The sequence below is a fragment of the Lepeophtheirus salmonis genome, chromosome 1 (assembly GCF_016086655.4).
Source record: "Lepeophtheirus salmonis chromosome 1, UVic_Lsal_1.4, whole genome shotgun sequence".
NCBI lineage: Eukaryota > Metazoa > Arthropoda > Copepoda > Siphonostomatoida > Caligidae > Lepeophtheirus > Lepeophtheirus salmonis.
This window is the reverse complement of record NC_052131.2, coordinates 54196287-54213250: the sequence shown is the minus strand read 5'-3', so window position 1 is coordinate 54213250 and position 16964 is coordinate 54196287. Positions and strand designations below refer to the sequence as shown.

The following is a 16964-nucleotide window of genomic DNA, read 5'->3' as shown; positions in this document are numbered from 1 at the left end:
GATAATCCTTCAAAAGGGAAGTAAAATTGTTTAGATGGAGCTTAAAATTTTACAAGATATACTTTGACCTCCATTTTGATCTTCCTAAGTTGAAAGAAATTTGGGGGTAGGAGTGTTGTTTTTCAATCCACACATAAAGTTAGTTCACTTGCTTTAAAAAACCCGTCCCCAGTTCCAAGGCTAGGATTGAAATTGAATGGCTCATTAATTGCCAATATTGGAAGGAAATACTTGATGACCAAGCTCAAAGACCTTGTCATACGCCTTCCAGAAACTGTCGAGTCCCATCGCAGTTTCAAAAAACGTTCATTCTCTCTTCAATGTAGCGTGTGTATATTTATTACAATTGCTTTCCAAACGAACTTCTAATAAGTCCATCCTCTTTTTGCATTTTTTGTACCTAAAAAAATGAAACTGCAATTTTCACCACTCTTTTTATTTTTATTTATTTTCGAATAAATTTAGAAACGTCATTGTTCCTATAGTTTTTTATACGCCAGAGACTTTTTTAATGTTACTTTAATTGGTTAGATGGAGTTGCACTGATTAAGTATAAGTCAACTCTATAGAATTACAATGACTCCAACTATCCTAGAAATCTTGTGTAAGGTCAATATACTATAAGTATATTTCTTTCGGTATGAATCACCCAGGCGCTAACCTACGAACATTGAATTCAAGAGAATAGTTATTTCCATGCGTGTTGTCTATCAGCTACGGCGAGAAACTTTTTTAATTATTACTCAACCACCTAACTAGTCTCCTTTAGGCCCAACATACATTTTCCTGCTTTGGCTATAGAATAAGCTCCCTTATATAACCCCTTCCCAGCAGTCCCATCTTAGCCTGATCAGATTCAAAAAAGGCAATCATAACAGTCTGGCACTCATAAAGGACAGTATTGTATATAATGATGAAAATCCAATGTAGAATGGGGATGTTAAATAGAGAAACCAAAAATCAACATGGTAACCTTGACAATTTGAATAATGTTTTGGAAGGTAGAAATAATAATACTCATGACGTTTTAATAGATCAGCTACAATCAGCTGTGAAAAGAGAGGAAGAAGAAAAGGATATTAAAAAGGACATTTGATAGAATTACTCCAATGTCGATCCCCAATTCTACTCTGAATCCAAGAAGGACTTACAATTATAACTCTGCAATAAATCCACAGGGTTACGCTCCATGTTTAATGACCATACACAAACGTTCAAAAAGGTCTGCACGCCCCTTGGTGCTAGATAGTTGAATCTATATAGGAAGGGATGCTCACTATTCACGAATTAAATAATAATGGCAACTGCTATGGAAAGAAAATTCCTTTGTTATAGTACCAATTACAAATTAACAGTCTAGCTAAAAAACACAAACTATATATATATATATTCAATATTAACACTTTCCATCTAATAATGAAAGTTCTTCCTAGTTTGTATGTACTTACAGTCCATAAATACATTTGATATCCTCCTCAAGCTTTCTTGTTCAATAATATACACCAATTTATTTCCACTACATACATAAAACTGACTCGAGAATATCCTTAAAATAACAAGAATATCATAAGATAGAAAGAAAGATTTTACCAAACGAATTATTTATATAATTTTAATATAACATTTTATGTTTCCATAATTTTTCGTAGCTTTGACTATAAGACGGTTTTACCTTACTAATAGTATAATATTATACACCATATTCCTATGTCAACTGTCGACTATTACTAGTGTTGTGTCGGTCCTTATATATTCGGTCCAGTCCAATCCATTCTTAAAACCAGGATTTTGGACTGCCTCTCCTTGGATTTTCCCTACAAATGTCGATGGTTTTTTAAGCTAAATCAGCTCTCCTTCAACCCGATCATAGGACTCCAAAACATCGAAGTGGTTATGAATGTCCCAAATTGTTCCATCAAGAGTAGATTGCGTTTGCAAGATCCAAGTTCGGATGAACTACACATTTTTAGGAGGCCTGCTTAACAAAAAAGAGGGGAAAAAACGAAATAATATTTAAAAACAGAGTAGTCTCAGATCATTACTTCACGCCAAGAGTATTTCACGATGACCGGAGCCTCGGAAGTTACTGTAATGAGAAGTGGACATTAGAGCACGACTTTAGGGAGTTCAAAAGAATAGATAAAGAAATGGGAGCCTGGTGGATATGTATTCTCCAAAATACAGGGAGAGAGTCAATACAGTACAAACCAAGGTATGACTTTTTGCCTGATAGCCAAAATGTGACTTCGAGAATAGTGTCCATAGCAGTGGCAATGATCCAAGCGACGGTGGCAAAGAGGGCATACCTGGGGTGCCATATATCAAGAAATGTGGCCCAAGTCACAATAACCGAATACATTTTAAAGAAGTTATTTATTGTTTATTAATGTCAGATTGATATTATATTATTTATAATGTTATGGTGTTAACATTTTACTCATTAAATCATCGGAACAATTTGAAAAAACGACAAAACCTCAAAAAAAATAAAAATGTATAAAGTGTACATTATTAGATCGGTTTGATTTTCAACTTTTTTTTAAAATTTCGATTACGGATAGTGCAGAAAAATGTGGGATCGTTTGAAAGAGACTAATACAAAATTAGATTCTTCTACAATGGCACTTTAAGGAAGCACATCTTGTTCAAAGTTGGAAAGAAGAAAAAAATTATAAATATCGCCAATAAGGATTAAAATACACTTTTAATAACTATTTTACATTTATTAATTATGATTGACATTATTCTAACTTATAAAAACATAAACAATTTTTTTCTCAAGCTATTCTATGGAGCAAAAAAAGAACATAACATAAAAAAATTGATCCTTTCTTTCTGAAAATGTAAAAAGAAACGCTGATTATCAAATTGTCATTCCTTGTTTATTTATTTACTCAATTAGACATTTTTACAAAAAAAAACAAACACAAATACTTTTTATACGTTAAAAAAATGTCTATCAAAACATTTGAAGCAAAATAACTAAGAAATTATTTTCAGTATCTATGTTCACTGTCTACCCAAGAGATAAGCAACCTTTGAGACACGAAGTGCCAACTTCGAACATTTCTAATCAATGAGCGTGCCACTATCTACAATAATGGTAAAATACATACACAAACTACTACAAGAATCTGTTCTAATTTGTGCGTGCCACCAGTGGCACGCGTGCCGTAGGCTACTGACCCCTGGTGTAGAGTATTTGCTTTTTTTCATAATTTAATAGAGATTTGCGATCTTCAGATGACCTCGTAAGACAATGCAATTTTGCATATGTAATTTTCAAACCATATGACAACTTTTCGCTCTAACAGAAATCGAAATTATAAAAAAAAAAATTGAAATTCAACCAAGGTGAAGCGATAAAATTGTCACGATACAAAAAGCAAAACTACAGCTTTATTTTTAAACTTTTTATTGAAAAAAAAAAATCCTTGCAGGTAACTTGATTATCTAGTAGAGCTAACATTTACTCAAGCTTACCACCTTATGCCTCAATCGCCGTCTCGATACGGGTCTGGAACTGTAAACATGCATTTTCCACAGGCACCAGCTGTTGTTTGGCGAATACTAGGTGGATGACGATGGTCAAGATAGCTTTGCTGTTGTAGAGCTCCTGTTGGTAATATTCTCGACGTATGGCAACACAAAGTATTCCAGCAGTTTCAGGGAAGAAGAGGCCAGTGAGAGAAGGTTACAAAAATTGCAACACTTCTTCTGTAGCCAAGCCTGAGTCTCATTGGAATTGTGGGCTGGCATCGAGTACTACTACCACATCCAGTGTCTACCAGTAGCCATTGGATTGAACCAAACTTTCAACACGTCTACGTACGTTTTGTTGTTAACTCCTGACCTACTCCGAAGATCTGACGTGGTATAGTGTGCCCTTATTTGAGACTACACCAAAGGCCATAAACATGGCCCGAAATGTTACTTTCATCACCCTCGGAATGTCTTTGTTATTCGTGACAATCCAGATAAGGCTCTGGCTATTGTGTACTTTGGTCCTGGCAGAAATTATTTTCGTCTGAAATGAACCAGAACATATTTTAATTATAAGCAGCAGATCTCTGATCTCACTCGTTGAACAATGTATCACTTTCAGACAGGAGAGAAGGCTCCTATCTTTCTTGTCAGTTGTACACAACTTGCTTACTAATATATTGGGTGTAGAAAAAGTACTGATACCTACCTATTTCTAGTCTTTAAAATAATTGATCAGGATAATGTTGTAACTAGAAAAATTTATTTTAACCTTGCAAAATAATTATGAATCTGGCAAACCATCAGCCTCAACGACAGCCTCCAACTGCTTCCGGACACACATAGGTAATGTAGTCCTTTTTCATGACACTTCACTACTGGTTAAGCCTTTCGGCAGAATACGGACATGGGTGTCCCACCAATATAATTGGCTATTACTTTTAAAAGTAAAAAAATAAATATGCTATTTTTTTCTTTAAATGACCATCTATATCTGTTTTAATTAGACAGATCTTGCTAATTTAGAAATTGTAATTACATTTTTCAAAATATATTATGTCTATTTAATCTACTGTGAAAATTTCAAGTGCATCTGTATTTTTTTTTTTTTTTTACGTTTTAAACAAATGGACGTGGGTGTCCGTATTGTACTGAAGGGTAAAATACGTTAGGGGTAACCATTATTTATTAATTAATTGAAATGAAAAAGAAATCAGTGCCTTTTTGGGAATTAATCTCATGAAGTCAATGATGAAGCTTCCTAATTTGAAATCTCATTGAAGCGTTGATAATTTTAGATGATCTGATGGAATCAAAAATACTATGATCAGAACTCGATTACTGTCCCTTATCCCAAACCTTCGCTTATAACTTAAATGCAAATAAATCAGATAAATCTTACAAAATAAAAGTAATTATTGACCATTTAAATGAAGCATTTAAATCTACCATTTTCGATGCTCCAGAACAATCAATTGACGTAAACATTACTAAGTTCAAAGGAAAAGTGTCCTGTAAGTAATATATGAAGAATAAAACATCCCATTTGTACATCCTATTGAGTAAAAAATATCAAAAGTTTGATTGCAAATAGTATCAGGGACCTTATGGTCCCGCAAGGGTTAACGGAGGTTTTCAAGGCATCAGTATTCTTTTCAATTTACTACCAATTAGAGTAATCCAGTGGATTCAGATCAGGGCTCTAAGGGTGGTAAAAATTATTCGACAGGAAGTTCATTTTCCTACCCATCCACTTTTGTACAATATTAGCGGAACGAGCCGGAGCCCTGTCTTGCTAAAAGACGTTGCTGGACTTTTTCATGGTCTTGGTGATCTATGGGACCAAATTTTCCTTCAACACCATTAAGTAGTCGGTTGGGGGTAACCGATATCCCACAGGAAACGAAATTGGTGGCATTATTGTTCCAGTTGATGCCACAACCCCAAAAAATCATCACAGAGGCTAGATGTTTGGTCTTGGTTACTGTCCAGATGCTGTTGTCAGCTTTGCCAAGGCATACTACCCAACCATTTTGCTTGTTGTGGACGGGGTCAAAGATAAAGGTCTTTTCACCAGAGACAGTTGTTGACATCGCTGAAAACGGAGTTCTTTTTGACGTGTGGACTACAGTGGACTCTCAATTCTTCTAATCGACCTTCCTCCATGTTTTCGGAGGGCCATGCCCACAGTAAACAGATGCATCTCCTTCTTTTTGATATACTATGAAATCTTCATTGTTGGGATGATTTCAAATGCATCCATGATATCTTTATCCTTCACTTTGGTTGGTATTCTACTCTTGGGTTTGTCCTTAATAGACAAAGTTGTCGCACTACTAACCCTAAATTTTTAGCCATACGATGTCTGACCCGACATACTGTGTCCTTCTAATGTTTAAAGTCTTCATGATGTCTGAGGTCGTTCTCTCGGTGCGGAATATTGCGGGGTTGGCCTGGGGTTTTCTATAACTCCTACAGGTACAGTTTGCCCTTTTTGACAAAGCCCTTCTTCCTGTTCAATGTTTCGGAAGGGATGACAGCGTAGACATTGATTTTTGAAACAGCTGGCGTCAAAAGTGTCCTTTCCACTCTCACAAAGTTTTTCGGCCCACCTTTTTTTTCATAGCTCTTCTGACAGTCTGTTGTGAAAACCTTATATGTGTTCAGAGGGCCCTCATGGACTTGAGGGGAATTGCTAGACATTGATTTTAGAAATTCGTCAGTTACGTTCAATTGCTCAGCTGGAGTGTGAGTAGAAATTGTGAGTGTTCAAGTGTCATTTTCTCAAATTATACGTCAGCTTCAGATAGTGTTCAGATACGCAGTAGATTTTCCATATACTAGTTCTTTAGCGTATTATAGCCTATCTTATACATACCGAAATTTGCAAGTAATCATGATAAAGGTTTGAAAAGTAAAATAAAAATATTATAAAATAAATTTAGTAAATGTTATTTTTATATAAATATGAACTCCATGGTCAGTCAAAGCCTCGAGCAACGACGTGTAAATATCATTTTACTATTACTAACTTTCAAGATGCAGCAAGATATATACAAAAAAAAAATATTATTCTTAATATATATTTCTTGAGTGACATATGACTTCTTCTTATTTGTCAATATATCTACAATAATATAATATGTCCACTGATAAAAATGCACAGGGTATTTATTTCTCAAACGAAGACTCATACCGACTTTAAACATAAAATAAAAGTTGTTTAGAATTCTGAGTTACATATCAAAGACTATGTTTCATTCTGATCCGACTAGATTCCTGAGGTCTGGAGGGCAAGTTTGTTTTTTTGCAAAAAGTTGATATTTTTTCATAAAGCATTTTTTCGATTCTCCGTGTCTCAAAGTTGTTTAAAAATACAAAAAAAGTAAAAATCCAAAAAACGAATTATTGTGCAAATGGAAAAGGGAGATCGTTTATTGAATACAAAAAGAGAATTAGGAAGAAGATTAGCCTGTGAGTCTTATTATGTATTTTCATTCTGGTTGAAGGTGGAACATATTTATAAATATTCTAATTATAATGGGCAAAGAGAAGGAAGAACTTCATATAATGTGTATTGACAAGTTTTAATAAATTCTGGAGATATTTAAAGTATTAATTTTATAATTTGGAATAAAATATATAAGCTGGGTACGTCCTAGTATCAAATAATAATTTTTATACTTGCATTTTCTTATTTTTTTTGTATATTTACAATTAAGACCGACTATATTTTCTAGAATAATGTTTTAAATGTCCATGATCTTCGACTCATTAGAGGAGGAATTGCAGTTTTGATTCATCGGATGCTCATAGTCTACTATATTCTTGAATTGAATCTACTCTACTCTGGGTTAGATTATGAGCAACTTTTAGTTGCTTAAAGTATCTTTATAATCATTATTGCACCTTTGATAGGCAAAAATAAATGGCTTGGCCATTCTTGCCATTCACATACATGATTGAAAAACATGGCTAATTATAATTTCCATAATATGGTGTCTATCAAGTGAAGTGCATAATCTCTTTTCCAATTTTTTTAACGAATATATGCTACAGTATCCCTACCTGTATTTCAATTGTTGTGTCAATATACATGACTTTAATACTGTCACCTATAGGCCAGTCTTGAATGGTTTCGTATGCAAAACTAGCTTGGGCTTCATTTTTTCTGGATGCACGTTTGGGAATACAGGGGCGTCCACGGAATTATATTTTGGGAGAGGCTTAGTTTTTGGACTTATTTTGATAAAAAACCATCATTTTATATTTTTTAGAAAAAAGTTTAAAATATTAAATTCCAAATATTACATTTTTTAGAAACAAATTAATTTTTTTGTGTATAGTCGTAGATTTTTGAAAGTTTTTTTCATAAAACTTTATACTATAAATTTAACATATATAATTTTTCACAAAAAAATAAATTTTTGTTAACAGCTATCGATTATTAAAACTTTTTTTCAAAAAATTTAAGGTTCTAAGAATAACTTTGAATTTATGAACTTTTTTCTAAAAAATTATATGTATGTTAATAGATGTGGATTTTTGAAATTTTTGGGAAAAAAAAAAATTTTTGACAAAAATATGAATTTTGTATTATTTTCGAAAAAACTCAGTTCTTTGTGAATAATCGGGGATTTTTTTGTTTCATTCGATAAATAAATTTTTGTGTGCAGCAGTTGATTTTTAAAAAAATTTATAAGTAGGTGTGTAGTTTTGAAATTTTCAAAAAAAAATTAAACTTTAACTTTCTAGTTTAATAGCAGAAATTTCTAAATTTTAGTGTCTACAACCCCTCCAACCTAGCCCCTAAGGTCCTCACTGCAATATTATGTCATTTAGAAATTATTTTTCCTTATTACAATAGGCAATCCATTTGTTTTTGTTTTTTTAGGACTAGGAATCCTTTTATCATCAAAAGGAATTTCATGAGAATCGTTTCTTTGGAAATCTGTCCTTATTTTAAAATATTTTCTATTGAAAACTCTGTTTGGTAGTTTTTTTTAAGAGCAAATTGATCAATGTTCTTCCTTTTCATATTAAAAATAAATAACCCTTTCTTTTAATTATCCGTAAGTGAACATTATAGAGTCTTGCAATAGAGGAGATGTACACCCTCACACTGATTTTTCCACTCACTTTTTTTGATAAACCTCTTGTTACCAATCAGTTCATGAAGTTGAGGGGATTGGCTTTTTACATATATCATATTTGAACAAAGTACAAACCAGAAAATCGTTTTATAGATTAAGACCAAAAATATCGTTATATATATTAAGACCAACAAATTGATCCACAATTTGAAAACGAATTATATTCGGTTTAATGAAAGATATAACGATCCAAAGCAAATATCGGTCAAAATGCCATTTTTGATGATTTTGTGTAAATAAAACCCACGATTTAATCCCAAAAAAGAAATGTAACTAAAATATGATTATTTTTGCAAATACTTTCTACATATTTTATTTAATGTGTAAGTATCAAGATAGCTCAATACAATGACGTAAACGAGAAAGATTCACAAAAAAGTCATCCGGAGGAGAGGATACGAACCACATAATTTCACTTAGCTCATCCGGTTTGAGGGTTATCGAAAAATTCAGGGAGAGATGTTGTATCAATAAATGTGCCAAATTGATTTTAAAAAGCATTCAAAGCCCTCTGATTTCCCATTACACACAGTGGGTAAATCATAGGTTCATTACAAATTCGCCGCCTACAAATAAATGGATGAAAAAGAACTTTACAAGTATTTATAGGTTATGTGAGGAGATAGAACGATGATCATTTATTCCTGAAGTGTTCTTATTCAAAAGGTAGAAGAAGGAGAATAAGACAATATTTGAAAATTGTTGATGAGGGGGATATTTACTTGTCGTCGGACTTAATGAGATCTAATGTTATTACACTCAAATTTGTCTCCTCAATTTATAGACTATTATTGATTGAAAAGAAACGCAAAGCTCTGACTAGAAGTTTTATTGCCTATGAATGGTGTCTTTTAAATTATAAACAAGTTTTAGATATTTAAATACTTTATTTAGGTATTTTAAAGCTGGTTATTTTAAATATCTGTATGTTGGTAATTTTCAATATTTATTTGGGTTATATGATTACAAAGCAAAATCATTGTGAGCAGTTATAATTGTAAGTAATATCATTGTAAGACAATATAACAGTTGGCAAGTTCATCATAATTATATTATAATCGAAAAGAAAATGAACTATTAAATTGTGCTAAAGTTGGTTTGGAAAGTTCAGTATCCAGAAAATCCCTGGTTCAAATATCTCAAGGACAATTGGGATAAATTGAAATAAAAATATTGAAAAAGTGTCACTATGAAAGAATTATAGCTGAAATGAAAGAGGCCTAACTGTTTGCTTTATTTATGAAATCTTAATAAGATTTCACAATCTATAAGGGGTTCCCAAACTTTTCAGCCTTACGGTTTTGGAAAATAACAATTTCACAAGTAATGCATATATTGGGGACATCGTTCGTTGATAAACATGTAAATCCATACTGGATAAATTCCTCTCGATATTTTCGATCCTTGGTTGCTTCAGACTGGTGATGTATATTGCCACGGAGGTCTCCACCTCTGCCGAAGATCGACGCACTTGAGGACGGGGATGCTTGTCTGCTCTCTACCTCCGCTGACCTCTCCTGCTCCGCTTGCATCTCTACCTCCGCTGGCATCTCAAGCTCCGCTGGCATCTCATCTCAAGCTCCGCTGGCCTCTCCTTCTCCACTAGCTTCTCAAGCTCAGGTAGCCTCTCCTTCTCCGCTAGCCTGTCCTGTTGCCTCCTCGATTTGGTTGGTATTAACCAACGTTTCATTGTGACTGTCAATAATTTTCAGCTGCTTTCCAAAAAGTTTTGGCCAGCTACCGTGTGACTGGTGCTGCTGTAAATGTAACTGTCGCTAACCTGTGTCATAAGATAAAAAAAGGAAATGTTCTTTTTGTGGAGGAAAAAAAGGGGAGAAAAAGAAAAAAACTGATGAGAAATGTGTAAGCTATTTTATTTAGTGAACTAAACGGCTGCTATGTCTCCTGTGTCTTCTTTAGGCTGAGGCCTTATTCAATACAACAACTAAACGCTCGGCTATAATTGCATGGTTTAACTCTAATATCAACTCATATGTATATGTTATACAAAAAAAAAAATTGTATTTGTTTTTGAATGCATTTCGCGACCCCACTTTGGGAACTGATCTATATTGACATTCAAACAGACAAAAAAGCATTATTTTTGTTTGTTAAACTAATACATTAATAGGTCAATAGAAGCCAAATTGTTTAAAGAAGATGATGAAGTTTTGAAATCAGACACATCTCCAGGTGTTGCTTAACAAGAAATGACTACACTGCCTACAATTTCTCTCCTCGAGGTATTTACAGTAACAGACCACGAGCAGTTCATATAGTAGGATGGATGGTCAGAAATATATACTCATAAAAGATGTTTTTATTCGTTTGAAGAAATTAAATATAATTGAGGTATAATGAAAAAGCTGGATAGGATGAACACATTCCTTACTTTGTTTTATACGTCAATGTGGACGACTTCCGTATTTGCAACGGATGCTCCTTTAATTTAATTTGGAATTTTAATAGGACAACTTATTGTTTAGAAAAATTGACAATGATTTAGCAGAGATCGTAATGAAGAAGCTTCCAATTTACAGGTTGTATTTGTCACAAGAGGTGGTTTTGATGAGTCTATTATTATTAAGCAATATTTTAAATGATGTTTAACCTCATGAGACTAAAAAGAAGCCTGGTAAACATTGTGGAGACTCCGACCCTACGATTATAACAGTTTACCAGCGGTTACATAATTTTTCAGAGTGACCATATGGGCAAAAGTGACGAGGAACGTTTTGGACGCCCAATTGAGTGTATTACTCTAGAAATCATTAATAAAATCCATAATATGGTGATGGATGACAAAAGAGTCAAGGTGCATGAGATTGTTAGTGCTGAGGGAATCTGTAACTGGAGCCCTATTTCCGTTAATTTTGCGACCACAACTGCTAAGGTGTGAGCTCTTGCATTGTCCTAATGGAAAATGACTTTGTTCTGAGAAAATCGTAGGCGATTTTCTTGCAGATGGGTTTCAAACGGTCTAAAAACGATGAATAATGGTACCTATCATACCATGGAAATAATGGACAAAATAAATATTATAACCCAAAAGAACAAAACTAAATCCAACAGATTAATCAAATTTATCAAACTTTGATTACAAATTGCAAAATTTAAGAATAACTCTTTGAAATTACATATTTACAACAGTATAAAGTTGTATTTGTCTATGGAAGGTTCAGAAGCATACTAAAAAAAATTCTTCTATTAAAAGTAAGTCATTTACAACAGCTTTGAATTAATTAATTAACCTTTGGGGTACAAAAAATCCCAGTTCACTAAGGAAGGGCTAAGAAAAGTTTGACATAAAATAAATATAATTATGAACATAACTTTAAAAACATTTTTGATAAGGATTATATTTGACATTAAAATATATTTGCAATTGCTCAAGTCAAAAGTCATTTTTGTCATTGAAACACCATACAACGTGTTCTCTCTCTCTCTGCACACACATTCCCCCCTTATTCCCACCCTTGCCCCTTTTTTTTGTAAAAGAATACACTTTGGGGGGAAGGGGGGGGGATTTTTTCTTTCAAAGAAGAGAATTACGCGTCTTCTACTCTACAAATCTTCTATACACTGAATACTTACTTTTTATTCTGTTAGTTGTGCGTTATTGTGTGAGGAAGAAGAATAATAAACAGAGGAAAGGGGTTCGTATCGCCGACGTACTCCTTTTTTTTCTTCCTCTTGAGAGATACCAAGTACAAATATAAATCCTAAGAATAATCCAGTGGTTTGTCAACGATCTGCTTCTAATTTTATTATTTTTTAAATACCAAAAAAAAAAAAAAAAGTTGTAAAAATATAATTTTTACTATCAATACAAAATTGATTTATTTGTTATTTTTTTGATTTTCTTGAGAAAAAAAAACCAGTGAATTTGCTTAGATTAAGAGACATCAACAACCGTACTTGAAAAGAGGTTCAGCTGTCATACATACGCAACAGGTTAGACCAAATTTATATTATATATATAATAATTATTTGTTCTTGCATACTTATCAGAAAAGAATATACGAAAAGTTTTGCAACAGGTGTGCCATAGAGGGCCTTTCTACATATGATTATATATGTTTTAATTATGGATAAATAAATAATTGCATTAAAGCTAGTTTATATAGGATAAAAAACCTATTGATAAGTGGGCAACAGGTGTACCACCGTGCCAAAGAGTGTGCCTTGCGTTTACCCAACATATATGGTTTTTTTAAATAGATATAACTATGTGAAAATGGTCTTTATTGAATAAATGCAATTGAAAAAATTATAGAAAACATAAAATGATTATAAGATGATTATACTAAACATATGCATGAGATTAATCAACTTAATTTATGTTTATTAATACAAAAGCCTAAAAATGAGGCAACAGGTGTGCAACTGTGCCACAGAGTGCCTTTTTACAATGAATTAGATATGTTCAAATTATTTATATTAAATAAGTGCATTAAATAAATCATTTTAAATTATATATTATAAGAAACCCATTGAAAAGTGAGGAAAAGGTTTACCACCGTGTCAAAAAGTGTGCCTTATTTATACTCTACATCAAAGTGCTTGTTCATAATTGTGAATATGTGTGCCACGTTGCTACATAGTTTGTTTTATACTTACTTAAGTGTGGTTTTTGTTTTAAAATATGAAACTATGTGTGAATTGTTTTTATTTAAATAAATATAGCAGACAAATTCATAAAAAGATAATAAATAAAGCAACAGGAGTGCCGCAGTGCCGCAGATTGAGCCTTAAATCTACCATACTAATTATATTTTTTTACAAATGTATCGTCATTTGAGAATTATACTTAATCAATGTATTAAATATATCATTTTTTTTTTATTAATACAAAAACTTAATAAATAAGATGGGAGAAACAGGTGTGCCATTGTGCCACAGACTGTGGTATTACATATGAGTAAATATGTCTAAATTATATTAAATAAGTGTATTCAATATATCAATTTAACTGATAAAAGTTTACATATGATAAAAAACCCATTGAAAGAGAAACAACATATGTAATACAGAGTGTACCATGCAAATATCTTACGTAAAAGTTGGTGCCAAAGAGTACTTTTTTAACATACGAATAAATATGTTTTAATTTTATTTAACAAGGAAATTAATAAAAAAATTAACTTATTTATCTAAATATTGAAAAAAAACATAGCAAAAAGTGTGCTACAGATATAACACCAAACCATAGAGTGTGCCATATATCTACCCAATATAAAAGTATTTGATACATTTATAACTATGTGTGCCACAGAGCCACAAAGTGTGTCTTATATTTACTCTACATAAAAGGTTGTATTTATGCCTTTGTGGAATTTAGAAAAATAAATTTATTTATTTATTCATAAAAACCATAATAAATAAAAAGAGAGTAACAGTTGTGCCACTGTCCCACAGAGTGTGCCTCATATCTACATTAATTATAGTAATTTCTACAAATTTATTGGTATGTAATAATTATATAAAAAAATTATTAGAAAATGCTATTTAATTTTCATATACTAATTTTAAATTATGATTAAAAAGGCATCAACAGATGTGCCACGGAGTGTGTCTCATATGTGCGTACATAGTAGAAAATAATACATTCATGATAATTATATTAAATATATCTATTAAATAAAGCAATTCATTATATATTTATTAATAATAAAGGCATGTAAATAAGAAAAAAGCAAAGGGTGTGCCGTTATGCCGTAGAATGGCTCATATGCAATAAAGAATTTTTTATAAATGTACCATTATGTGATAGATATATTTTATAAAATCATTCAGAAAAAAAATTCTAGTTTATATAATATGATTTTTTTAAAAACTTTGTAAAAAGGGAATCAATAGGTGGGCCATTGTTCTGCATAATCTTAACTTTTACAAATTTGTCTTTTGTAGTTAATATTTTAAAATTTATGCCTTTGCTTAATTTGCTCAATTGAGACACTGCACCACAGAGTGTGCCATATAACCACGGTTATACGTGGTCCAGGTTTAGCAGTTCTATAGGTACCGGTCTCAGTTCTTTCATTTCAAAAGTATCGGTCTCGGTTCAGCTTTATCGGTATCGGTTCATCTCTTGGTTTGTTTTTATACAGGCTCAGTTGTTAACATATACTTAAAAACAAGGGGCAACAACAGAAAATACTGCCACAGGAAATGATATTAGATACAAACAGGGCCGTAGCTACCTCATACACATAGAGTGTAGTGCCTTGAGATCCAGCAGGTGCCTAGAAAGTTTGTATACAGGTGGCTCAGTTTAAAATGTATAATTGTAGGCGGGAGCTGGGGATATTGTAGTTTGGGAAACCTAGCTTAAGAAATATTTTGGTTATCATATTATAGGGTCCGACAGGCTTAGTATTAGACCTGGATCCATAATCTACCAACCCACACCTTCCCTCTTGTATTTACACTGTCTAGTGTCTGAAAACACTTTTCCAGATCATAAAGAAACCCTTAACTATTTGGAACTCAGATACAACTGTATCACCCTGGCAACGGATAAAAAATCATTGGAAAACGCTGCAATTTCTCTAAAAAAAGTCAGAAAATTGACTTATTGATTAAAGACCTTTTTTTATATAATATATATTGTATTTTCTTTATACATGATATATAGAAACAAAAGCACTGGAATCAAGACCGATATTCAATAGCAGTCACGGTTCCAGTCTCCTTTCGACTTTGTCGGTTCTGTTTCTAGCGCTTCAAGAAAACTGAAACCGCTTGAACTGCTAGAAACACAAGACTACTAAGGGCACAACCTTACTCATAACTTTATATTAACACTTTCTATTTAATTTTACTATTTTTTAATTAAATTCAATTAGTAAATAAGAAAAATGAATGCAACACATTTAACTATTAAACTAAAAGCAATAGGTGTCTCATATCTCCTTTCATATATGAAATCCGGTTTTAAAAATGTATAGCAATTTAATTTGTATATATTTTTAAATAAAACCCAAAAAATATCGTCACTGTGTCGTAGAGTGTGTACCTTTTTACGTACATATATAACATCACTTTTTCCATTAGACATAGTAAAGGAATAATCATATACATATATTAATAAAAAAAGGTTTCTCTAAATAAATGCATGTATGAAAAACTATATCAGGGTGCACTGCATTTAATGCTCCCTGATGCATATCATAAACTTTTTTTTTTTTTTTGAAGGAATAACAATGTTGGCGTATTAATGAGATATTGCAGGGGTGTGCCTTTAGTATCGAATCTGTGGCATTGTTTCAATTCGTTTTTGTTATTGGTCTCCTATGGATATCATAATTCAAATGCATTTTCAGTATACAAGAGTGGTATGAAAAGTTTCCGAACTTACAAAGATAAAATACATTTTTTCCAGATTTATATTTTACATCATAGTCTAACTAAATTAAACTAAACGTTAAAATACTCAACAGTCATCCATCATATTCATTTTTTTTTATCAAACTGTTATAATAACTACTTCATTTTTGAAGACAAAAAAACGTCATATGAATTGATATAAGTATTGAGTAGTTACATATGAGAGTGATCATGGAAAAGGGAGGTAAACACTGATAATTTATTTGGCAATTATCTTCTATATTATTAAAACAAAATTTGTCTTAGAGCCGACGACTAATGAATCACGCCAATGCCTGTATTACCATTAAAATATTAATAAGTACATACGAAAAATGAATTTATTATATAAATGAAAAAATCTAATAAATAAAATATAAGCATTAAGTGTACCACTGTGCCGTTGACTGTGCCTTATAGCTACCATCATAAATGTAAAGATGCATTAGAAAATGCAAGTCAATTTTTATTAATAAGAGGAAAAGAAATTGGTTCAAATTGAGCAACAAGTGTGCCACTGTGCCGTATTTCCTGTACATGCTTATATTTGTATGTTCATTTATTGTATAAATCCATTAAAAAAGTCAATGTAAATGATAAAAGTAAGTGGGGAAACTTAATTTTAAGTTATTTGATTATAATTATCTAGATATTTTTAATCAATCCATGATAATATATAATATAAAGATATAGATGTTATGGAGAAAAAATATAATATAAAGTGCCACTGTGGCACAAAAAGTTGACCAATCTCCTACATACTTCTAAAATAACTTTAATCATATTAATGTTTACATTTTGAGTAAGTCTATTTTAAAAAATTAGATTATATATCTCACATGCAGCTTGTCTAAGAAAATTGTAAAAGTTTAATTATCTACTTTAAAAAAAATACAGATCTAATTATAACATTGGTCATTCATTTATCAACTATTCATGACTACTATCATTTCATGTTGA

At 31.9% G+C, this 16964-nt stretch overlaps 1 protein-coding gene across 1 annotated transcript in view; it reads left to right on the top strand.

The window, feature by feature from the left end:
* The first annotated feature begins 12240 nt into the window (after positions 1–12240).
* The window catches only part of LOC121132056 (irregular chiasm C-roughest protein), a 280207-nt gene continuing 275483 nt past the window's right edge, over positions 12241–16964 (top strand). The window contains exon 1 of the mRNA XM_071894111.1: positions 12241–12590. The gene's annotated coding sequence lies outside the window, so the exon portion shown is untranslated. The remainder of the gene's footprint in view (positions 12591–16964) is intronic.